Raw genomic sequence first — 24,939 nt, forward strand, 5'->3', positions numbered from 1 at the left:
GGAGCAAAGACCAATCACCCACTGCAACTGCTTCAGCTGAAGAGGCGCCGAGCCCAGACGACGCACGCCCGAGGCCTCGAGTGAGATACAGAGGCAGGACCAGGGAGAGGCAGCAAGGAGCAGCGCACCCCACCTCCCAACACAAGGGCGTACCCCAAGTCTCCCCAGAACAGGCTCCAGTCCCCTGGGCCCCACCAGATGACACCCACATTACTCACTGCACATCTACTCTTGAACTTTACATTCTGCTATTCTCTTTTCACACATTGTTCAGAAATAAATACTGGTGCCCACATTACATTCTGCTTGTAAACAGCTTGCCAGAGAGGAGACAGGCCCAGGGCTCTCTGAGACGGGGAAGGAGGGGCAGGGGAGGGCAGGCCATTTGCATAGAAGGTGGAGTTCGATGTGAAAGTTGCCCGGTGTGAGCATGGAGCCCTGCCTGCCTCCTGGCACCACGGCCGTGAAGGCAGGGCCTCAGCTGTTCTCAGTGAAGCCTGGCTTTTCTGCAAAGCACCTTATCTCAGATTTTTGGCGTCTGAGGTTCACTTCGGACCCTTAAAAATAAAAAGAGCTTTTTTGTGTGTGGGGGTTGTATTTGAAGACATTTACTGTTTTAGAAATTAAAACTGAGAAAAATGCTTGGATGCTTATCAGTTGATATCAAAAATAACAGGTGGTGCTAATGGTAAAGAATTCACTTGCCAATGCAGAGATGCAGGTTCAATCCCTAGGTCGGGATGATCCCCGGGACAAGGAAATGGCAACCCATTCCAGTATTCTTGCCTGGAGAATCCCATGGACAGAGGAACCTGGCAGGCTACCATCCATGGGGCCACAAAAGAGTTAGACACGACTTAGCGACTAAATACAACAAACCATAAGTGAGCTCCACGAGCGAGGAAAATGCAGCAGATGAGGACTGTGACTATGAGAGTCCAGTCGGATAGGATGGGCTGGCATCATGCTGAGGTCAGGAGTCTCGGGTTCCAGGGCCAGCCCTGCCTCCAATGTGTGGGCGTCTATGAGCAAGCCACCCAAAGCGGGATTTGTGGGCCCTGGCCAAGTGGTGAGTGGTGGGGTGGATGAACTCAGTGGCTTCCGAAATTCTCTTCTGAGAAGCACAGATATAATTATGAAACATCCACAAGTGATAACATTGTGTGTATTCACCCTACAAACTCTAATGAATAGGAAATGCCATCATTGCTTACGCATAATATGACTTTCCAACCAAAAATGTATACATAAGTCATCTAACAATGTTATCATAACCAAGAGTTCTATAAGACGACAGGAGGACAGTACAAAAAACTAAACAGCTTTCCGTGGAGCAATAATCATTAGAAGACTTCTCAGTTCCCATTCCCAGTACAGTTCATAAAAATAATATGTTGGAATAAACCTAACAAGAGACGTGTAAGACCAACGTAAAGAAAACTGTCAAAAAAGCATCAAACATTTCTTATGAAAGATCCTACTCCTAGATGGGAAGTCTCCATTTTTAAAGATGTCAATTCTTCTTCAGATTAATCCACAAATGTAAGCTTAAAAGTTGTCATGGAACTTAGCAAAATGATTCTAAACATCTTACAGAAAAAATAAATATGTAATTATAAATAATTGATAAAAGATGAATGAATAAATATAAATATACATATAGCTTACATACATATGAATTATATACATATATATTCATCCAAAATTCGGGAGGGGGTAAAACTTAGGGAGGACTTCCCCCTAAGTATCAAATACATAATAATCAAAACATAATCAGTTCAGTTCAGTTCAGCTGCTCAGTCGTGTCCGACTCTGCGATCCCGTGGACTGCAGCATGCCAGGCCTCCCTGTCCATCACCAACTCCCGGAATTTACCCAAACACATGTCCATTTACTCAGTGATGCCATCCAACCATCTCATCCTCTGTCATCCCCTTCTCTCCTGCCTTCAATCTTTCCCAGCATCAGGGTCTTTTCAAATGAGTCAGCTCTTCGCATCAGGTGGCCAAAGGACTGGAGTTTCAGCTTCAACATCAGTCCTTCCAATGAACACCCAGGACTGATCTCCTTTAGGATGGACTGGTTGGATCTCCTTGCAGTCTGAGGGACTCTCAAAGGTCTTCTCCAACACCACAGTTCAAAAGCATCAGTTCTTCAGTGCTCAGCTTTCTTTATAGTCCAACTCTCACATCCATACATGACTACTGGAAAACAATAACAAATAATAAAACAAAACATAATAATGTATAGTAATTAAAGCACTGGGGATATATGTGCATAATAGACAAATAGACTAGTAGAATATATTAGTGTCCAGAAATAGACCCATTGCAAATGGAAATTTAACATATGGAAAAGGAAGGTGAAGCAGCTTTAAAAACATGGCCACAAATCCTTTGAAGTGCCTTCCCTCTAGAGGAGGGGCCCACATCTCCTGAATCTGATTGGACAGGTGACTTCCATCCAGTTAAGTGATGCCATGTGCCTTCCATGGTGAGGCCCTAGAAGGTCACGCACCTTCTCCCTGGTTCTGCTCCCTCGAGGTGCCCTGAGCTTCCATCAAGACGGCAAGCCACCCAAGGCTCCATACTATGAGGAAGCCCAGGCCACACAAAGGCCAAGTGTAGGTGCTCCAGGCAGCTTTTTTGAGGTGAGTCCAGCTTTTGAGGCCGCCCAGACCAGGTGCAGTCGTGACAGGCAGCCCAGACCTGAGGTCAAAGTCCATCGTTAGCTGGCGGGTGGGTGCCTAGGTCAGGGCCCACGTGCTGATAGGGGCCCAGTAGATGATGGTCTCCTTTTCTTGCACCTCCCTCAGGGAAACTAACAGAGGGAAGATTCAAGGCAGCCCCTGCAGACATCACATCTTGTGTTTCATGTGAATACAGCAGTAGGAGTCCTGAAAAACAGGTCATCCCAGCACTGCAGAGCAGCCGCCTGCAGAGGGTGGCTTCATCCTTCATTGGTGAGTCTTCACATCTGTGAACAGGAGAGCCAGAGGCGGGATCAGAAGGGCAGTGCCCGCTCTGGACTCTGGAGACAATGACTGCCTCGCTGGGCTGTGCTGGCGAAACAGCACAGAAACAGCTGGAGAACGACCCTAAGGCATGAGCTCAGAGCCGGCACCTCGGAAAGCTCGTGGGACAAAGACAGGGAGGGCTTGCTGAACGGCCAAGAGATGGCCCTCACCCGTGTGCCAAGAAAGGAGTGGCACTTCCCGCTGCCTGGTCCTTTCCGTTCTCATAAGCAGGGGCGTTTTTTTTCTCTCACAGAAGAGACGAGATCTAAAAAATCAAAGAACAGACACTGAGCCCAGAAAATGCAGCACAAGGACTCACGTCTGCTTGAGGTGAAGCATGGTTGGACCTGGCCTGAGCAGATGGCAATACGTTTATCTAGAATAAAAACACTGCCTATGACACTGTATCTCCTATTAAAACTGCAGCTCAAAAGGCAGAAGTCCACAGCACAATCAAACAGCGCGGCACTGCTCACATACAGAAAACTTGGAAGAGGAGAGTCACTGAATCAAACGCGATACACACACACAGGATGAAATTCCAGGCAGCCATGCAACTGATGTTGTATGGGTAGGTTTATCGACAAGGAGATATGTTTAGAAGATGCAGCCAAATGAAAAAGAAATATTTTCAAAGATGTACATAGAATATGATCCATTTCTGGCCAAACGGTATAAAAAGCAAAAATTTACATACAGGGGTAGAAATGAGAATAGCAGTTAATATTGCAAAACAGCGAGCACATCTGAGTGGTAGCAAGCATAATGCATGGTTTTATTTTCTCTTTTTTATTCTGCATTTTGTGAACATGCACCAATTTTATGTTCTGGAACAAAATTAATGTTTTGATTTCATTTTTCAGATCCCAGGGAATTGAACCAAATTTGTAGTTTACCAGTCCTTTGTCATTGAACACTCCTGCAGTGGTGCACTGGGGTCATCCGAGCAGGTATTATTGTCTCCACTTCACGCCTGGGGAAGCAGGGTTCAGGCTGGCCGGCTCCTGCCTAGAACAGAGGGAACCGAGGCTGGATCTCCAGGGCTTGCTCTTCACCAGGCAGACCAAGAGGACACAGAATGTAAGGCCAAGCCCTCCAGGTGCCCCCAAGTCTGTGCCCACCCCCAGCCAGGCTGAAGACCCCAGACCTAGATGGCTCTTCAGCTCTTCTCAGCTCTAGCGTCACCGTCTTTGAGTTTTGTTTCGTGTGCTCTGTCCCTTCCCGTCACATCGGAGGTGGCTGCCCGAGCTCTGGGCCTCAGTGGAGCCAGAGGACACTTTTCTGCCAGAGGACACTTTTCTGCTAGAGGACACTTTTCTGCTAGAGGACACTTTTCTGGCTGTGAATGGCCTGGGCTCCTGCAGACACTGAGCTTTCCTCCCAGGCTGTTCCAGGCACGTTCTTGACCGCTGTGTCCAGGAAGGGTGACATCGTGGGGTCAGTTCCAGACATCTTGGGGTTGCGGGGGGCAACTCTAGGCCAGATCAGACCAGCCTGGGTTAGAGGATCAGCGACTAGGAAATTTGCTCCTTGGAGGGGCTGACAGGGACCCCAGGGAGGGGAATAACAGTGCCCTGTCAGAAGCACAGGAATCTCTGGCCCAGAAGCCAGAAGTGTGGAGAGCCGCCCCCCAACACCCCGCCCCGTCCGATGGAGGAAACAAAGACTCCAAGCCCTGGGGCAGGAGCCCTTCACCTTGAGCCAGGACTCAGAGGAGGCAGCAAAGGCTTGGGGTTTGGGGACCAGTTGAACCTGAGCTTCCAGCCTGTGAGCCTGTGACCTTGCCGGGCAGGCTGTGGGCCAGCATCATCACTGCTTGTCCTGATGCTGAGGAGTCCTCTCCAGTCCCTGCCTCTGTCTCTTCATGTCATGACACCCTCATCTACTGACAGCAATGGGCCTGACTGGCGGTGTCACCTTCCTGGTGAAAAGTCTTCAGTGGCACCAGCCCGGACTCCCCTCCCAGCACTAAAGACATCCAGACCCCGCTCCCAGCACTAGAGATGCCCAGACTCCCCTCCCAAGAATCCCAGACTCCCCTCCCAGCACTGAATATGCCCAGACTCCCCTCCCAATATGCCCAGACCCCTCTCCCAGCACTAGAAATGCCCAGAGCCTCTCCCAGCACTAAAGACACCCAGACCCCCCTCCCAGCACTGAAGATGCCCAGACTCCCCTCCCCATATGCCCAGACCCCCTCCCATCCCAGCACTCCCATCCCAGCACTCCCAGACTCCCATCCCAGCACTAAAGATGCCCAGATTCCCCTCCCAAGATGCCCAGACTCCCTTCCCAGCACTAAAGACACCCAGATTCCCCTCCCAGCACTGAAGTTGCCCCAGCCCCAGTCAAGTTTTCCCAACTTGTCCACTGCAGATCTCTCTATACGGCCCTGGTATTCCAGTCTCCCTGGCCACCGGCTCTGCCCAGCGTCCCTCATCCTCCACGCCAGCCTGGAGGCCCTTCTCCAACAGCGATCCCACTGAAACCCTGCTCTGCCTTATTCAACCTGCTGAGATTCCCCTCCACCACCACAGGGCCCGCCCTGGGCCAGACCGCCACCACTGGAACTAAATCCAGTCCTCCCAGTGCACACTCACTCTCGACCGCTTGTGCTTCCATAGCACTTGCAGCCTCTGCCTCAGTCCTCCTGTATCCACATGGTCCACCCCACCAACTTCCAGAGGGCAAAGTCCACTTCCTGTTCCTCTTCGAATCTCACCACCCCAAATCCCCATCACCTTCCAGGGCAAGACTCAGTGTACACAATAGGCACTCACTGAAGGCTTGTAACAGTGACATAACTTCACAGCCAGCTCAAAATTCTGCTCCTAATCTAGCAAAACGGTATGTGTTTGGTACAAGGAAATCTACAAGCTGGTGAAACAGTCTTTAGAACCCAACACATCTAAATCTTCAATGCTCTAAGCTCTTCGAGAAATCTTTTTTTTTTTTTTTTTTAATTTTCTTCAGTTTTTGAAAAACAACCTCAACATTTTATCCCCATGCTATGCATAGATTCTGTCCTTCTGAATGTACGCAATGCTTTCCCTATCTTGCCCGGTCACCCAGGACAGAAAATAAAATCACTTTTAGAAATCAGAATCCAGAAGAAGATCCATCACTAAAATTCCTGGGAGGGGCCCCCCAACCTTCCATGAGCATAACTTGTAGGCCAGCGTCTGAACCGAGGTGCCCTGTGCTTCTAAACAGATGACCTGTCACCATAGCAACACTAACATCTGTCATTCCCTCAGAGAGAGAACACCCTTTAAGAGAAACCTACCTGGCAACATGTCAGGTTAACTTCTGTGCTTCTTACGCATCCTCTCAGGAATCTAGGCCCGAGGACCATGGGGTACACAGTGCTTCCGCGAACAGTCTAGAAGGGACTGCAACAGCCAAAGTGGCCTCTTCCCTGACCTGTCCCCACCTGTCCTTGGATGAGTCAGGTGCTGGGGCCTCCGCAAAGCGACAGCCTATTGGCCCTGCACTAGGGCACTTACACAAGCCGATTGCTATGAAACGATAGCTGCTGCTCCGGTGCTTTGCATGCATTTAACCCTCAGGACAACCTCTGCAGCAGGTGGCAGCCCCACTCAGCGACGAGGGGTGCCTCCAGCACAGATCCCCCCCGCCCCCTGCCACCATGGGGGCGAGGGCCACACCTGGCTCTTGACACACCATCCACACCCATTTTCCCCCAAAATCCCACTTCATAGAGGAGGAAACCGTCTTGGGAAACTGAAGTCGCTGGCTCCTTCAGAAGCCGTGGAGGTGGCGAGTGGCCAGCTCTCCTCCCTGGGGCAGCCTCGGGGCGCACATGCCTCCTCAGCAGCACGGGCACCACGTGAGGGGCCCAGCTGTCTCCCTCTGAGCCCAGGAGCGGGTACCCGCTGCTCTGCTCGGCTCAGGGACAAATTTCAACCTGGAACCCTCACCCAAGAAGATCTTCTTCATCGAGGCTGTCAGTCCTTCTGGATCTTACGGAGGGGGGCACCTCTGTGTACCTGAGGGGAAGGAGGGTCATGGAAGCACGTGTGAGACTTTCATCCGCAAGAATCACCCCAGGATCTTGGCAAGATGCAGATGCTGTTGGGTGGGGTCGGGGTGGGGCCCGGGAGCCTGCATTTCCACCCAGGTGCCAGGTGAAGCCACTGATGCCCCAGCTTTAGGAAAGGGGACCTGGCCCCTCTGTGTAGAAGCAAAGATATGTTGTGGGAAGATGCAGTGTTCCCCTGCCCCCCACCCCTCCACTTCCCGCCCCAACCCCCACCGCTTCGCAGGACTACTGCAGGCTGCCTGTTCTGACCACAAGTTGCTAAGGAAGCTTTAGAGAAGGGGAGGGGTCCTGACCACCATCCCACCCCAAGGCCTTCCTGGGCTCTAAGCTCACTGTTAGGAGCAGGATGGTTTCTCGGTTTCTGATACCCCAGGGCCTTGCTTAGGACCTTCTGGAAGGTGCAAGATGCCCAATAAACACTGACTGAATAAAGCAAAGGGGGAAGGAAGGAGGGCAGGGGGGAAGGAAGGGACGGAGGGGGAACTCTGTCCCTGGCCCAGTCTCCCCGCCGCCCCTCCTGCCCACTGCATTTGCCACCAGCCTCCCGCCTGGAGCCACCACTGCAAGGTCAGGTCCTAGCCCAGCAAGGATCCAGCTCTCCCCATCTCCTCCCCAGAGCTGCTGCCGATCCACCCGTGACCCATGGCTACTGCCACCCACCCAAGTGAGTCAGACCTGGCCCCCATCTCTCCCAGCCCCTACAGCCTGTAGATTTCTAGGCTGCAACCTAATGCTTCGGCTGCTATACCCGCTCTGTGCTGAGCGGGACAGAGGAGTAGACAGAGGGGCCTGCAAGAGGCGGTGAGCACCACGCTGCCAATGGCCTCTGCACCCTTCCTGAGGCTGCATGCGACAACCTGGGCCCGCCCGCGGGCGCTGGCAGCCCAACCTCAGCCCTCCTTGCTGCCCCCCAGGGGCCTTGCCAGCCCCCCTGCAAAGACGCCCCCAGGATGGTGAGCACCAGGCCAACCCACACCAAAACACACCTTCCTCCCTGATGAGAGGGGACTTCACCAGCCAGGATCCAAGGTGAAGAGCCCTGGAAGAGCAGCGGGCGGCGGGGGGAGGAGGTGAGGGGAGAGAGAGTGTAGGAGGAGAGAAACCCCCTGCTCAGGAGCCCAGAGGAGCCCACACCCCCTGGGAGACCCACCCCTGGCCATCAGAGCAGCCACGGAAGGAGTTATCTAAGAAGCTAAGAACCCGACGCTTTGCAACCTCAGCTAATGATTGTTAAAGGGCAAATATTTATAAACAGCATCCCTACACAAGACTTCCCTTTGGTTTTTTTTTTTTTAAATTATTGTTTAGAGACAGTCGCAACCCCCACCCCCACCCCCAACACACACACACACACAGCAAATGCTACTTTCAACTGGTGTTCCTAAGGAAATTCGAGCTTCCCTGATAGCTCAGTTGGTAAAGAATCCACCCACAATGCGGGAGACCTGGGTTAGATCCCTGGGTTGGGAAGATCTCCTGGAGAAGGAAAGGCTACCTACTCCAGTATCTTGGCCTGGAGAATTCCATGAACTGTATGGTCTATGAGGCAAAGAGTCAGACATGACTAAGCGACTTTCACTTTCAAGGAAATTGAAGTCGTGGAGAAAAGCGAGTTCACCAGAGAAAAGAATCAACTTTTTATTCCCCAAATTGACTTAAAACCACTCAAATCTCAGACACAGTTTCCTCAGAGTGGCTACCAAGACTGACTCCCCAGGGACACACAGGTGGAGCCGCCATCCTTTGGGAACAGAGGTTGGGGGTGTTCTGTGGACCTGATCTAGCTCCCTTTGCTTTACTTTCCCAAAATAGAGGCTCAGCCAGGAGGTTCATCCTCAGGTGAGTTAACTCACTCCAAGAGGGACATGACAGCAAAGAGTGTGTTGGGACAGACGGACCATGCAGAGACCATGGAAGAGCCATCAGCCGCCCCGCCCATCAGAGGTGGGGTGGTGCTTTTCCTGCTTCTGCACCTCAGGACACTCTTTCCATGAAAGTCCACAGAGCAAACATCATCACCGTTGCCTCCCTCCCACCCAACGCCCTAAATGATGGGTGTCTGCTGTCCCCGTGGCTCCGGGAAGACCCCCGAGTCTGGGGTGGCCAAGGCAGAACTGACCTGAGGCCCAGGGGCCTCCAGGGCCTGGGAATCTCAGGTCAGGTCCAGAGGCCAAGGTCTACCGCCAGCTGTCTGCATCAGCGCTGGCTTAGAGAGTAGCCGGCAGCCCGTGTTGACGGGCACAAAAAGTCACCGGCAGCAGTTCGACAATGCGGCCGGGCAGCCGGGCTTTCTCACCGGCAGACAATGCCCGCTGGACATCGCGCGCCTACTAAGAAGCACAGCATTTCATTAAACAAACCAAGTACGGATTTGGTGGCTCTAGCTTCTATAGAGATGCAAGGCTTTTCTCAGCGGAAGGAGAGCTGGCAGCTTAAACCCTAATCCGTCACGTGGGCCACAAAGTAGCCATAAACCCTGAAAGCAATGAGAAGGGGTTTTTAGGGGAGTGACAGCCAAGATCACTGAGTGTTATTCTTCTTCGCTCCACTTTGTCTCCTCCTTTGTTTTCCTACCTTTCTTTTTTTTCACCCCACTTTTCATTTATGTTATGTTCATATATTTTTATACCCTTATAAGCCACCCGAAATCTTTTCTTGAACAGGGAAGGATATAGTAAAAAATACCTGAAATGAAATGGGATGACACGGGATGAGGTGAGATGAATGATGGGCCGTCAGACTGTCCCCGGACCAAGGAGGAGGACTGGGGGCCCCGTGTGACCTGCCTGCCCAAGTCCTCCAGGGCATGTCCCCGGCAGGGCCAGGAAAAAAAGAGCTCCTGCAGAAGCAGCCATGTTATGACTTTCTGGGGGTTCCAGCTTCCATCGCTCCTGGCTCCAAGAGAAGGGTTTCTACTGTCGAAGAACCAGCAGTGCCAGAATTTCCTGGGGGGCCAAAAACACAATCACAAAACTGAAATCTGGGTTTCTGGCCCCACTGAGCCCAACTCTGGGTGGATGGGATGGAGGACTGGAACTCTGACCAGGTGAGTCCTGGCTCAGGGCTCGAGCACCACTGCCCTGGAAACATCAAGCCCCCTGACCAGACTCCACAGGGCATGTCCAGGGCCCTCCCGTCCTCCGCCCGTGGCTCCCTGGCACCCACATCCAGGCTCCCGCAGCACCCGTGCTGGGCCCTCCTTCCCTCTCTGACACCCACTCCCCCTCGAAGCCGCAGCCAGGCAGTGGCTCCCTGCTGCCCCGGACCTGAAGCCCCCTCCCTGATGGCCCCCACCCCGGCTCCAGTGGGGGCCTGGACGGCTCCTGGGCGGGTCTCCCCCAAGCCTGCCAGAGCCTCCCACTGCTCCACGTTGGCCTTCACTGAGCCTCAGCTGGGGCACCCAGCAGAGAAACGTTGACTCGGCAAACACAGGGATCGTTACGACTTCCCTCCAAGGACTCACTCGCCTCGAACACACACCTCGTGACAAAGCACACCCCGCCGGACCCCTCACCCCGCGACAGTCTGAACACCGTGTGCCTTTCCACGTCTCCAAGCCTGGCCCCTCCACCAGCTCCCCGTCCTTTCACCCTGATCAAACAGACTTAAGTTTTAGCCTCAGCTTCAAATGCAACTTCCTCTAGGAGGAGAATTTTTCCTCCTCTATGATTTTTCTCTTACTCATTCAACAAACATTTCCTCTGTGTGCACTCTGGCTCAGGCACTTCACTGGACTGAGAAGGGGCAAAGAGGTGATCTCTGTCTGGAACCTGGAGGGGCAAGTAAATGCCACAGTGATTCAAGGTGTCAGCCCCTCCCAGGTTCCTTAGCCAGAGCCCTTTTCTGGTCCTCTTGTTTCACTCCTACATCTTTGTAATATATCAAGGGTGCACACACACACACACACACACACGCCCTCCAAAAGTGAGTGAAAGCTGAGTCTTGCTCATTAGCTTGGAGACTTACAAATAAAAGTTCATCTAGAAAGTTTAATTCAAAGAAACCAGGCCTGGGTCAGAGGAATATAAGTAAGGCTAAAAGTGAAAACTAGCAACCTATTAAAACCACAATGAGGCACCACTCTCCACCTATTGGAATGCACGAAATCCAAATGGAGCCACCAGGATTCTCATACACTGCTGGTTGGAACACAAGGGTACAGCCACTTTGGAAGACAGATTGACATGTTCCCACCATGGATGATCCAGCAATCGTGCTCCTTGGTTTTGACCCAAAGGAGCTGAAGGTTTGCACCCACACAAAGTCCTACACATGGATATCTAGAGCAGCTTTACTCATAACTGCCAAATCCATCTTGAAGGACAATCTAGACATCCTTCCGCAGGTGAATGGATAACTCAACTGTGGGATATCCAGACAATGGAATATTATCCTGAAAAAAAAAAGAAATGAGCTATCATATCAAGCCATGAAAATATATGGAAGGACCTTAAATACATAGGCTAAGTGAAAGAAGCCAATCTGAAAAGGCGACTTATTGCACGATTCCAACCATGCAACATCCTGAAAAGGGAAAACTATAAATACAGTGAAAAGATCAGTGGTTGCCAGAGGCTAAGAAGGAGAGAGGGGAGGGGCAGGATGAATGGATGGAACACAGAGGACTTTGAAGGCAGTGACAATACTCTGTATGACATTAAAATGATGGACATTCCATTAGACCTTTGTCCAAACCCACAGATGTACAACTTCAGGAATGACCCTTAATTAAACGATGGACTTTGGGTGATGATGCGTCAATGTAGGTTCATCAGGTGTAAGAAATGCCCCACTCTGGTGGGGGATGCTGATAATGGGGGAGGCTACACATATGTGGGGACAGAGGGAAGTCTCTATCTTGCTTTTGATTTTGCTGTGAACCTAAAACTGCTCTAGGGCTTCCCTGATGGCTCAGACGGTTAAAAATCTACCTGCAAGGCAGGAGACCTGGGTTCAGTCTCTGGGTTGGGAAGATCCCCTGGAGAAGGGAATGGCTACCCACTCCAGTCTTCTGGCCTGGAGAGCTCCATGGACAGAGGAGCCTGGAAGGTTATAGTCCGTGGAGTCGTAAAGAGTCAGACACAACTGAGCAACTTTCACTTCACTTAAAACTGCGCTTAAGAAATTATCTTAAGAGAGACTCCCCTAGTGGTCCAGTGGTTAAGACTCTGCACTTTCACGGCAATGGATGCAGGATCAACTCTGGTTGGGGAATGAAGATCCTATTGGCCATGCAATGAGGCCAAAAAAAATTTTTTTTAATTATTTTTTTAAAAACCTACCTTAAAATGTTTTTTTAAAAAGAATATCCATAATAAGAGCAGCCACTGCTTGCTACTTATTCTTACTAGTGACAAAGTCAAGGTCACCTGCTGTGATGGTCAGAGCTGAGAGCAGGTGGAGCCCCTCCACACACACACACCCATCCCCCCACCCCTTCGACCACCACCCTCCGCCACACCAGCAGTTGCAACAACTGGGCTGGAGCTGCCCCCACCCCCGATCCCGACCTGGCTGAGCTCCCCATATGTAGCACGGAGCCCAGGGGGCCCGCCAGGCCAACCGCCTGAGACCATGGGGCCATCAGGAGACAGGAGCCCCTCTGGGCTTGGCAGGCACAGTTCAGGGAGCATTGGCTGGCAGCCTCTGAGGCCAGCCACGTCCTGTGCTGAATGAGGAACAGGACAGCACAGGCCTGGAGCCCAAGTGCCTGGAGGCAAACGCCCGCTTCTGCTTCATCCCAGTTCTGTGACTTTGGGCATGTTACTTTGCTTCTGTGTGCCTCAGTTTTCCCATCAGTGAAATGGGGAGAATGATGACCATGGTCTCCATGTTACAAGATTTCTATGCTACCTATGTGAGGTGATACTACAAAGCCCTCTCAGAGCTGGATGGAGGGAGGCCGCACGGACAGGCTGCCGTGACTATTGTACTGCCACTGTCCAGCAGGGCACCCAGCCCTTTCTGTCTCCTGGTTTATTCAGTCCTCACCCCCACCTCCAAGGAAGTCTTATCATTCCTGTGCTCAGACCTCTTTCCCAAAGCCACCAGACCAAGGCTCCCTGCCTCTGAAGCTCTGCCCCTGGCGTCGGGACGTCCCCGGGGAAGGTGTACCCCAAACTCCAGGGGGCAGCGGGGCCCGCCTGCCTGGCATGTCTGTCGCTCAGGTGGACCTGGCCTGGGCACGTGAAGTCCCAGCTGCGAGGGGGGGAGAGGAAGCTGCACAGAAAAGCCCCAGGTAATGTAAATGGAAACTCTAACCACCCACCCTGCACCTGGCGTTTTTGCATTTCCCAAGACTGCTGACGAGATGGTGTGAAAGCTTCGAGCCAAGGAGGAAACAGGCCACGTCCACAGGCATCAGGGAAGTAGGCCTGGAGCCCAGGCCACTTCTCGTCCCAGCCTGGAAACTCCGTGATGGAGCTTATTTAAAGGCCACCCTCAAGGTGACCTGGAAAATGCCCGGTCTAAGCCAGACCCCTTCCCAGGGGCCTTGGAGCCACAGCCCAGGTGCTGGTGGAGACTCTCTCTGGTCCAGAGAGGACAATGCCTTATCCCCCATGGACTCCTGGGGATTCAGGGAAGCCCAAGTCCATTTTTCCAGGTTGCAGGCAAGTTCCCCACCACACCCCCAGATCACATTACTGGGAACTCCAAGCATCTGGTTCCCGCTGATGCCAAGTGTGCGGGTCGCATACCCCAAAGACACAGGCAGCACAAGGAAAGTGTGCCCACGGCACTTACATAACCCATGCAAGGTCACAGGGAACTGGAGGAACCAGGACTCAGTGCCAGATCTGTGTGCAAGGCTCCTTCACTCTCCCAGGGCCCATCCGAGCAGGAACCACAAGCAGGAACCACAGCCCCCACGGTTTAGGGAAACCAGTGCCAGCCTCAGAGATCTGGGGGAACCCCGGACACCAGAAGGCAGTGTCCCTGGCTGTGGACCACGGTGAACTGCAGTGCAGCCCTGTGCAAATGACCAGGGCCCAATTCCTGGATCAGCAGGGCTGGGCCCAGCTGCATGAGACAGACAGACAGACAGACAGGCACGTGCTGAGTGATCAGGGTGTGGAGAAGCTCTGGAGACCTCTGCAGCTGTGCAGTGGAAGGGGGCACACCCCCAGCCAGCTGGCACCCGCCTGTCAGCGCCGATGCCCACCCGTAGACAGGGAAGTACCAGCTAGCCCGCAGCCAGGGCCCGGCCCCAGACACAGCTGCCAGGAGAAGGTGGCCAGGAGGCCTTCCAGCCCCCATAGAGGCATCGACGAACTGAGAGGCGGGCAGAGCACACCCTCCAGAGACCCTAACAACGGCCCGGCTGGTCTGCACTGAACACGTCCTATGTGTGTCCCTGCAGGGGAGCACACACAAGAGGGGCTCGGGGTAGTGCCCACCCCCCATTCTGGTAGGCTAGCTGCAGGGCTAGTCCAGTGGATCTGAGCCCCTTGCCCACACCCCCACGTCCCGAGGACAGGTGCAGCAATACTTGTCTGACTCGTTTACTTACCACTTCCCCAAACAAGTCCCTGCCCATCAGATGTTCAGATGCAGGAGGCCCCTCAGCTCTGAGCTACGAAGCCTGCTGTCTACAGAAACTCTTCCTGAGAGGGTCGTCTGTGACTGACCATGACATCTACAGCTATTCCCCAGGAACCGAAAGTTCCAGAACGAAAAGGCAAATCAAGGCCAGATGCTGACTGAGGGCTCCACGGCGGCAGGAAGTAAGCTCCAAACCCGCATGGAGCCGAGCGCGGGCTCACGAGCCGCCTGGCCACCTTCTCCGGTCCACTACCCTGAACTGCATGCCTCCCGGCCCCAACAGGAGCGCCGTCCTCTGGCCCAACACACTGTCCCTGCAAGCAGAGCCCCTGGTCACCTTGTGGATACAGAGGGCACAGCGCCCAAATGAGGTGACGCCAGCTGGGTGAGCAGCCCCGGCCTTTCGCTGTGACATTGCCATCAGCATCATCAGGCCAACACCAGGGAGCTACACCCACAGCAGAATGGGCCAGGTGACGCGAAAGCAAGAACAAAACCCAAAACTGGGTGGGTTATTTTTTATCACCCTGTAGACTTGTAGCAAAGACCTGGGCAGCTCCAGAAACATCCAGGCACGAAGCAGGTTTCTCTCGTCCTCTGCCCACCCCCCTCATCCTCCCTTGCCCCTTCCCTCAGGAACCCCAGAAAGTGGATCAGGTCAGAGCAAAGCGTTCCTCGTTCTGCCATCTCCACAGGGAAAACTAATTAGTTGCCAAATATTCAGAGTGGGTAATTGCTACCTGAATTAATAAGGGCAAACAGCCGGCAAGAAAACAGTGGTTTCCTATTCCAGAGTTCCAGGCTCTGCTAGGGGAAGGACCGGCTCAGGGGAGACTGGGCACCTGCTGGCCACTCCTGCTCCTGGACGGTTCACACACTCCTGGGGCCCAGTCACCATTTGTGTCCGCTCAAACACGCACACAAACACTACGTGCACCACACACGTGCACACTCATGACACACCTGCACGCACATACACATGTATGTGCCTGCGATGCACACAGGCGCACGCACACACACACACACAGGAACACACAGGCACACATCTGTGTAGGCACGCACCACACACATCCACAGGTTTGAGGAGGATGGTTTGCACAGGACCCTGGGGCCCCGGGTTGTCTCAGCTCTGTCCGGGGGGCACAGACACCACACTGCGGGGGCTGCAGGCAGGATGAAGAAGGGGAGGAAGGCAAAAGTTGAGACGACCCCGCAGAGAACACAGGCTCTGGGGAGGCTGGAAGGGCAGCCCCCAGGCACAGACTCCAGGGTCATATCACAGCGGCCCTGGGGAGTCTGCTGAGCTCTGTCTGTGCCTTGCTGGCTCTGGGCCTGAGTTTCTGCCTGTGCAGAAACTGAGGGAGCAGTTCTGAGCCGCTGCCCTCCAGGAAGGCTTCAGTTCCCGTCTGGGTCCACAGTCGTCCCTGCGCTTCAGTCCCTCCCTCTCCCCCTGACCAAGGACTGAGCGCAGGACTTCCCCTGAGCTCAGCAGGCAAGTCACTTCCTCTGGGGTGGCCACAGCTCTCAAGGTCACGGGCAGCTGGGGCCAGAGCCATCCAGCCACGCACACTGCTGTCAGAGCCACATGGGACCCTGGGCTGTGTCTGGAAGGGCTGCCCAGGCCGCCTGCCCGTTCACGAGAAGCCGCTGTGGAAGTTTAGCATGTCTACACGATGCAGACCATCCTTCCTTCGCTTCTTCATTGAAAGATGCGTTGTTAACAGCCCTTGCCACTTGTACATAGAGAACCGTCTTTCTAACAGCCAAATCCTATCTCAGCCGAATGGCTGTATCACAAAAGACCTAGCTGAAACCCTGCTGAGGTTATCTCACTTCAGGTATTTCCAATCTTGGGCTTTTATAAACATTGCTTATATGCACTCCTGTAAAATAAATAAGAAGTCCTGTGTATGTAGACATCTACATGTATCTTTGAAGACTCCTATGTGCTAGGAACCAAGTCTGGAAGGCCACCCACCAAGTTCACTGTGTGGACGTCCAAGGGACAGGATTAGGGGAGAAAACTCAAAAGTCCTGTAAGCAAGGGTCACTTTTTAAGTGAGAAATAGGTAAAGAGGGGAATTAAATGCAGGCACTCTTGAGCCTCTGCAGTGGGCACAGAGCTGGCAGGAGAAAAGTCTCGGGAACACAGGGAGGAAGGCGGCTCGTCCACGAGGGAGAGGCCAGGAGCCACTGCCTTGCTCCGCAAGGCCGATTCTCCCCAGGGTGGAGAGGACCAGGGTTCAAATCCCGACTCGCAGCACTAAGCAGGTGCAAGAATTCAGTCTCCTGTGTGTGGGAAATATAGGCATTCTCAGAAGCCAGGCTGCCGTGAGACCAACCAAGACAGCAGATGGGTCGCCACCAGGGTCCTGTCCTGTGACCACGGCTTCCTTCCTCCTGTGAGCTTCAGAGAAACACCAAACTGATGGCTGATCCCCAGCTCCCCAGCCTCCCACAAGGCTGACCCAGCAAGGAGGTGGGTCATACACCCCGACTCTTGCCTCCCAGAGAGGGAACTCCTGACAGCCATTAGCACAAATGAGAAGCTGACTTGAGCATATCTAGAAACCCCAGGATGATTAATGATTGTGACAACCCACCCCCCACCATAATCACTAATACAGCAATTGACCTACTGGCTGATGTTTTTTGGTTTGGGGGTTTTTTCTTTAATCTTTCTTGAATTTGTCACAGTACTGCTTCTGTTTTATGGATTTTGGGGTTTTGGGTCTCGAGGCATGTGGGACCCTAGCTTTCAAACCAGAGATCAACCCTCTACCTCCTACACGAAGACAAAGTCCCAACCCCTGGACCACCAGGGAAGTCCCTGGCCAATAGTTTTTAAGGTACTTTTTTCAGGAAAACTCAGGGAGTCCAAGAACCTAGAAAGAGCAGCCCCAGTGTTGAGCAGGAAGGTTTTAGACAACCTCAATGGTTCCCAGGTGGCGCTAGTGGTAAAAGAGCCCACAGGTTGGACCCCTGGGTCAGGAAGATCCCTTGGAGGATGGAATGGCAACCCACTCCAGTATTCTTGCCTGAAAACCTCCATGGACAGAGGAGCCTGCTGGCCTGCAGTCCATGGGGTCGCAAAGATTTGGACATGACTGAGCGCACACACACACAGCAATGTGGACAAAGTTAAATGACTTGCCCCTTCACACTGATAGGCCTTTCCCCACTCCCCAGATTGGGGGTCAGGGCTCCTGCAAATTCTACTTCAAAGGGAGATGCACCCATGAGGGAGCACCCAGAGCAGTGGGCCTCACCCGTCTGTGCCCCCGTGGTCACCAGATGCCTACCCTCCAGGGATCCACAGCACCCAACCAGGACCAAGGCCAGCTCACTCATGGCTGTCTGCCCTTGGGAATGAGCAATGTGAGCCAAAAGGCCCAGGTCCCTCACCTGAAAAGAAGCACCACCCTCCTCCTGAGCGGTGGGGTCGGGATGCCCTGAGGAGATAAAACCAGGAGCTGAGAGCTGGAGAGGGGACAACCCCGAATCCACATGGCTCTCAGACGGCAGGCGTACGTCTGTGAAATCTCTTGCAAACGATGACAGCCTGGACTTGTGTGGCTCCGGGCCTCCCGGCAGCCAGTCCTAGGTCCCCCACCCACCAGAACCCCCAGGGCTGGGAAGGAAGCTGTCCAGAGTCACTCAGCCACGAAGGAGCTGCAAGGACATTCCTGCACCCTTGACCGGCTCCCCCCCCTCCTCCCTCACCTGCCCTTCACCCCCACCCCCCGCCCCGCCCCTCCAGTGTGCGTCTCCCCCAGCCACCCAGGGAAACAGCCCCTGGCTGTCTCCCAGGAGGCACTTTGAACATCTCAAGTGCCCTCTCCAAAAAAACATCAAAGACATGGCGCTTCCCGTTGATTCTTAGACCCAGTGACCTGTGCGGGGCTGGCCACACAGTGCCTGTCAAACACGACCTGGGAGCCTGGCTTTGATCAGAGTGTCGCTGGCCTCCCCACCCCCCCAGAAGCCCTGTGCCCCAAATTTATTCCAGAGTCAGGTGGAGGGAGCTGGATTATGCCTGCAATTTGCAAGTGTATCCCCCTTAATAAAGAGCCACACCCCTAAAAGCCCCTCCCCCATTTTATTACAGGTTAATGGTTTGAACATCCTTAATTTTAGAAATGACTGCAAACCATTGAGTATCAGGCTGGCTCCAGGTCTCTCTCCCAGTTCACGATCTCTCCGTGCACAAGGACAGCAATATTTTTAGGCCTTATTCAAGTTAACCATCCTTGCTGCAAATGAAATATTAATTAAAGGTTATGCTTGCAGCCTTCGGAAAATGATTACTCAAGATAGCAATTATATTTCCCCCCTTTCTGTGTAATAACGCTGCACCTCGCTGTGCAGCGGGGATTAATAATTCTGAGCCCTGTTGTTACAGAGGCAGCATCAAAGCAGAAGACAGGGCAGGCCCAGGAGGGGAAAACTCCACCACACTTTTAGACGCACAGAGAAAGTGCGTGACTTCAAAAGGGCAGGACTCTCTCTTCAGGGCTGGGGTTGTTTCTCAAGGTCATTAGCAACTCTCGCTGACAGAAAGAGTGGCCCAGTTACAAAGCAGACAGAGACGCACATCAGAACAGGATATAGCAACAGCTCTTCATCCGGCTTGCTCAGCCTGCCCCACAGCCTGGCGTGTACCTGGAGCCCATCGGGCAGCTTCCCATGATCCTTCCAAGGGACTCAAACACTCAGGAGAGTCAGTGACTCAAGAGCCAACAGGTCGGTAACTCCTCAGGCAATGTCCGCAGGAGAAGAGAAAAGACAAGTCTATATACTTTGGCCATGAGTATATTGGATGAGATGGTTGGATGGCATCACCGACTCAATGGACATGAGTTTGAACAAACTCCGAGATACAGTGAAAGACATGGAAGCCTAGCGCGCTGCAGTCCACGGGGTCGAAAAGAGTCAGCCACGACCAAGCAACTGAACAACAATGCAGGAAATTCAGGAGACTCAGGTTCGATCCCTGGGTCGGGAAGATTCCCTGGAGTAGGAAATGGCAACCCACTCCAGTATTCTTGCCTGGGAAACTCCATGGACAGAGGAGTCTGTCGAGCTACAGTCCATGGGGTGGCAAAGAGTCAGACATGACTGAGCAACTGAACACACACCTACATAAATCAACTATACTCCAAACTAAAATGAAATAATTACATGTGAAAAAAAGAGAAACATCCATTTATGGCATGTAGCTTCCAGGAGCCAGGCAAACTCAGTGAGAGAAATCCCCACCTTCATCTGAGAGATAAAAGCACTGAAACTCACAAAGACCTCTCAGCACAACAAACAGCAGAACCGGGGTGCAAACCTATGAACCCACAATTCCATGAGGGCAGCCTGGGTCCCCACGGTTGACCTTGCCTGGTGTCCGGCACATGGTAGGTGCTCAAGAAATTTTACTTATTTATTTAATGAATAAACAATTGAACTTCTGAATCAACTGTCCACACTCAGCAGGCACAGTCCAGCAACTTCTCAACAAAGTAGACTTTAAAAAAAAAAACAGTTGTGACTTTAAATCAGTCTCAGCATCCAAGGAACTGAGAAGGTCAGGGTACAAAAGTCCCGATATCCTGATAAGAAATCACCCCACCCCACCCCCCTAGTATGGCCCATGTCTTCCCCTAGAGGCATCGTCAAATATTTTTCATAAGATGGAATATCATAGTGCCAGAAATTAGTGGTGTGTGGTATGAAACAATTATGGTTTTCTCTGTCCTGTGACAATGTGAAAATCAGAAATTCTTGAAACACCCTTGGAGAAATCTTGGGTGATGGTGTCAGACCACGCTCTGATCCTGACTGGCAGTTCCCGGCACCCTACGCCCTTGAGTTTCCCCCAAGGCAAATGAGAACAACCTTAAGCCTCATTTCAAGGACAAGGCTGCAGATTGCAACACAGATATTGATAGCTGTGACGCTAATGTCTCCTGATCCAGAGGCCTGGAGCCAGGGGCCCAAACAACCAAGGAGAATTTCCTGACCCCCACAGAGCTGCCCCAGGGGCACTGAGGTGGGGGTGAGGCCTTGCCCCTTGAGCAGGGAAGAGGAGAGGTTCCCCAGAGCTGTGCCCCAGGCAGACTGAGGGGAAGGTGGCGGGTGGAGACCCCAGGTCCCAGGATTCTTCTGGAAACTGGAAAACTCATTGTGTACCAGCCAAGCTGAGGAGCTGAGAAGGCCCTTCCTGATCTGAAAGCCCCAGGGGGCAGGAGAGGCCCGGGAAGACTGTGGGGAAGCACTCAGGGGATTCACTGGCTCTCCAAGCAGAAGGAGGGTGCTGGGGTCCCTTAAAACAGGCAGGCACAGAGCACAGAAGCACAGGAAGCTACCAGTGGCCAGGCTGGTGGGACAGCTGGTAGACCACAGCCTGCGGGACAGACACACACTTCCTGGGTGCGCTGGATGCGTGCACACACGCTCAGTCACCTCAGTCATGTCCGACTCTGTGCGACCCTACTGACTGTGGTCCACCAGGCTCCTCAGTCCTTGGGATTCTCCAGGCCAGAATACTGGAGTGGGTTTCCATGCCCTTCTCCAGGGAAACTTCCCACCTCAGGGATTGAACCTGCGTCTCATGCATTGCAGGTGGATTCTTTATCCACTGAGCCACCTGGGAAGCCCCACGATACAATGTCCAGAAATGTCAATCCTGCCCTTGAGGACAGGCAGACAAATGAACAGACAAGGTAAATGCCTCCTGCATGCAGCCAGATACAGAAACCAGGACCCATTCGTCTCGCTGGCAAATGTGGATGAAGCCCAGGTGCCTGGACTGCTCCTCCACAGACACTAAGGGCTAAGGTGAAGCACCCTACAGTCCTGAGATGCCTTCCAACACCAGGGCCTAGGAACCCCCTTAGCAGAGGGGCCTCTTTGATGAGGACACCCTGGCAGGAAGCATGGGTAACACAAGGGCAGGGCACTGGGAGGAGAACGGGCAACAGGGAGGGCCCACCACCTCCACAAAAGGGACCCAGACCCACCCACTGCTTCTGGCACCGAATGGATCCACTGATACTCCCTTTCCTAGGGTACAAGAGGTCTGAGGGTCAGAGACATCAGCTTTCTCCCACCCTTAACCTCTAAAACTTCTTCCTCACTCAGCTAAGCTTGGCCAGAAAGAAGAGAGAAGGCACCATGGCAGGAGACAGGACAGAAGAGGGGTGGCCTGTGGTCGGAGTACTCAGGGTCTTGGGCCCCCAGCGCAGAGCAGCCCAGGACCTCAGTTAATAGTTCAGTCGTTCAGTCATGTCTGACCCTTTGCGACCCCAAGGTCTGCAGCACGCCAGGCTTCCCTGTCCATCACCAACTCCAGGAGCTTGCTCAAACTCATGTCCATCAAGTCAGTGATGCCATCCAATCATCTCATCCTCTGTCATCCCCCTTCTCCTGCCTTCAATCTTTTCCAGAATCAGGGTCTTTTCTAAGGAGTCAGTTCTTAGCATTAGGTGGCCAAAGTATTGGAGTTTCAGCTTCAGCATCAGTCCTTCCAATGAGTATTCAGGACTGATTTCCTTTAGGGTGGACTTGGATCTCCTTGCAGTCCAAGGGACTCTCAAGAGTCGTCTCCAACACCACAGTTCAAAAGCATCAATTTTTCGGCACTCAGCTTTCTTTATAGTCCAATTCTTACATCCATACATGACTACTGGAAAAACCATAGCTTTGACTAGGCAGACCTTTGTTGGCAAAGTAATGTCTCTGCTTTTTAATATGCTGTCTAGGTTGGTCATAACTTTTCTTCCAAGAAGCAAACGTCTTTTAATTTCATGGCTGCAGTCACCATCTGCAGTGATTTTGGAGCCCAGAAACTCACATGCAGCTTAACAAAGGCCTCACTCCCAGGGTCCCTGGGAAAGCCCCCAGGACTCTCACCAGCCTCCTGACCTGCCTCAGGGCTACCTCGGGGGATGGGGAGAGGGCAAGGGTGCTCAGGACAGACCCAGGAGCAGCTGGAAGGGAGCACCGCCTGACCCCGAGGGGGCTGGGCAAGGTGGGCTTTGGTCTGGAGCTGTGTAACACTCCACACTAGAGGAACCCGAGGGAGTGGCGTCCAGGGAAGAAGAAGCGGGAATGTCCCAAAAGTCTCCTTTCCTCCTCCAGAAAACCGAGACCTTTTTCCAGGACTGTTGAAGTCACGGGAGCAACTGTCCCTACCCTTGAGGTGCAGGAACGACACACTGCCTCTACCAGATCACAGTGCCTGTCCCAAGGGGACTCAGGCAGGAAGCCAGAGAAACGGGGGCCACGACCGCCCAGGGCTCAGAAGCCGGTGCCAATGATGGCATCTGCAGGAAAGAGCCTTTCATTAGCCAGTTCTGGCTCCTCCCTCTACCTGAAACCTCACTCATCACCTGGATGGGATACACCGAGGCCACTGGTTCACAGGGGGCACGCTGAGATGTGGGCACCTTGCCACCCAGGTCCCAAGAGGCCAGAAGCAACCTGGCCCCCAGATGGGAAGTGGGACGTGGTCCTGCCGGGAGGGGCACCCTGAGTGCAGCCCTCCCGGGCCATGGTCATGTGGAAGATCAGGCTGCTGGAGGGAGGGAATCTCTGCCCAAGGCGGACTCCGGGGAGGATAGGAGCTGAGCACATGCTCCTGTTCATTCCCTGACACTTACCTGGTATCTCACTATGTGTGGTCATAAAACACACACGGTCTCTGTCTCCCAGAGCTCCTGGCCGAGGGGAGAGGCGCGACTGCACGCCCTGATGCAGGGTGATGGCCAGTCCAGATCGGCAGCAGGGACACAACGCCGGGGCGGGCACAGTGGGAGCGTGGCCTCGGGGTGCAGAGGAGGGAAGGAACGGGAGGGTGCGTGGTCCGCGGGGACCCCTGGGCTCGGCTACACAGGTGCCTCGCTACAGCCTGGATTGAGGAAGCTGGGTCAGAGCTCCAGATTGGAGTCTTTTTTTTCGCTGAATTCCCCTTCCAGACATCAGAGGCAAAGAGGAACATGCACTGGACGCCACCTAAACCAGTTCTTCCTGCTCGGTGAGAGAAATGGGTCTTCTGGCCTCTGCCCACCCCCCACCACTCCCGCCCCCGCAGGTTCCCCTTGGGGCAGAGCACGTGTCACCCCAGAAAGGCGAGCTGTGTGGGGGCGGGGCTCCAGGTAGTCCGCGCCCATCGTCATGGCCACGCCCGCCGTCCACGCCTCCAGCCGCAGGGCTCCTCCTCCCTGCCTGCCTTGTGTTGGACAGCTTGCCACTCAGCCCATAGGACCTCCAGCTCCCACCTCTCTGTTCCTGCCTGCGAGCATCACCCCACCTGTCAGAATCACCTGTAAATCCTCTTCATTGCTTTTTACAATGAATGCTTTCTTTACGCCTGAGCCCTGATATAACTTTCTCTCCTTTAACGTCCCCCTGCCCTCCATCTCCATCCTACCTTTGCAATTTGTGCAAACATCTAATCTAGTAGATCAGACTCGAAAGCATCAGGCAGATCCTTGTGGTCTGCCCACGGCGGGCCCTGAGGGTCCCCAGGCACGATTTACAGAGTGGAATGAGAGAGGATGGCGTCCCTTACCCTCTGTGGTTCCTGTTTCACACCACACCTTCCCCTGCAGACTCAGAAACTAGGACTAGAACACACACTCCCACTCACCCCCACCTCTGGGATAAAGATCCCTTCCACCCTGACGTGAGTTCTCCACCATCTAGAGGGCCCACGGGGTGCTCTTCAGAACAGCCAAGTTTCCCTCCCAGCTGCAATCTTAAAGGACAATTCAGTCACCTGTCTGGCAACTTTGTGCACCAACTGTGGGCTGGGTGTTAGATGAGGCAGCAGGAAAGTCGGGAGACATTGCTGTGTGGGGCTGTGTGGGGCTGTAAGGGGCTGTGCGGGGCTGTGCGGGGCTATGCAGGGCTGTGCAGGGCTGTGCAGGGCTGTGCAGGGTTCTGTAGGGCTGTGCAGGGCTGTGCGGGGCTGTGCAGCCTGTGCGGGGCTGTGCGGGGCTGTGCGGGGCTGTGTGGGGCTGTGCAGGGTTGTATAGGGCTGTGTAGGGCTGTGCAGGGCTGTGCAGAGCTGTGCAGGGCTGTGTATGACTGTGTAGGGCTGTGTAGGGCTGTGTAGGCTGTACAGGGCTGTGTAGGACTGTGTAGGGCTGTGTAGGGCTGTACAGGGCTGTGTAGGACTGTGTAGGACTGTGCGGGGCTGTATGGGAATGTGCAGGGTTCTGTAGGGCTGTGCAGGGTTCTGTAGGGCTGTACAGGGCTGTGTAGGGCTGTGCAGGGCTGTGTAGGACTGTGCAGGGCTGTGCAGGCCTGTGTAGGTCTGTGCAGG

At 53.6% G+C, this 24,939-nt stretch overlaps 1 long non-coding RNA gene across 2 annotated transcripts; it reads right to left on the bottom strand.

The window, feature by feature from the left end:
- Positions 1-857: 857 nt before the first annotated feature.
- On the bottom strand, positions 858-23,686 carry LOC133065446 (uncharacterized). Of its 2 annotated transcripts, XR_009694887.1 has the most exons (6): positions 23,273-23,686; positions 6,958-7,026; positions 3,913-4,024; positions 3,187-3,281; positions 2,518-2,976; positions 858-2,204 (listed from the first exon to the last, which is right to left on the bottom strand). It is a non-coding gene; the product is annotated as an uncharacterized LOC133065446 (long non-coding RNA). The 2 variants fall into 2 exon arrangements; XR_009694888.1 differs by lacking the exon at positions 6,958-7,026.
- Positions 23,687-24,939: the final 1,253 nt, after the last annotated feature.

The sequence above is a fragment of the Dama dama genome, chromosome 11 (genome assembly GCF_033118175.1).
Source record: "Dama dama isolate Ldn47 chromosome 11, ASM3311817v1, whole genome shotgun sequence".
Lineage (NCBI taxonomy): Eukaryota > Metazoa > Chordata > Mammalia > Artiodactyla > Cervidae > Dama > Dama dama.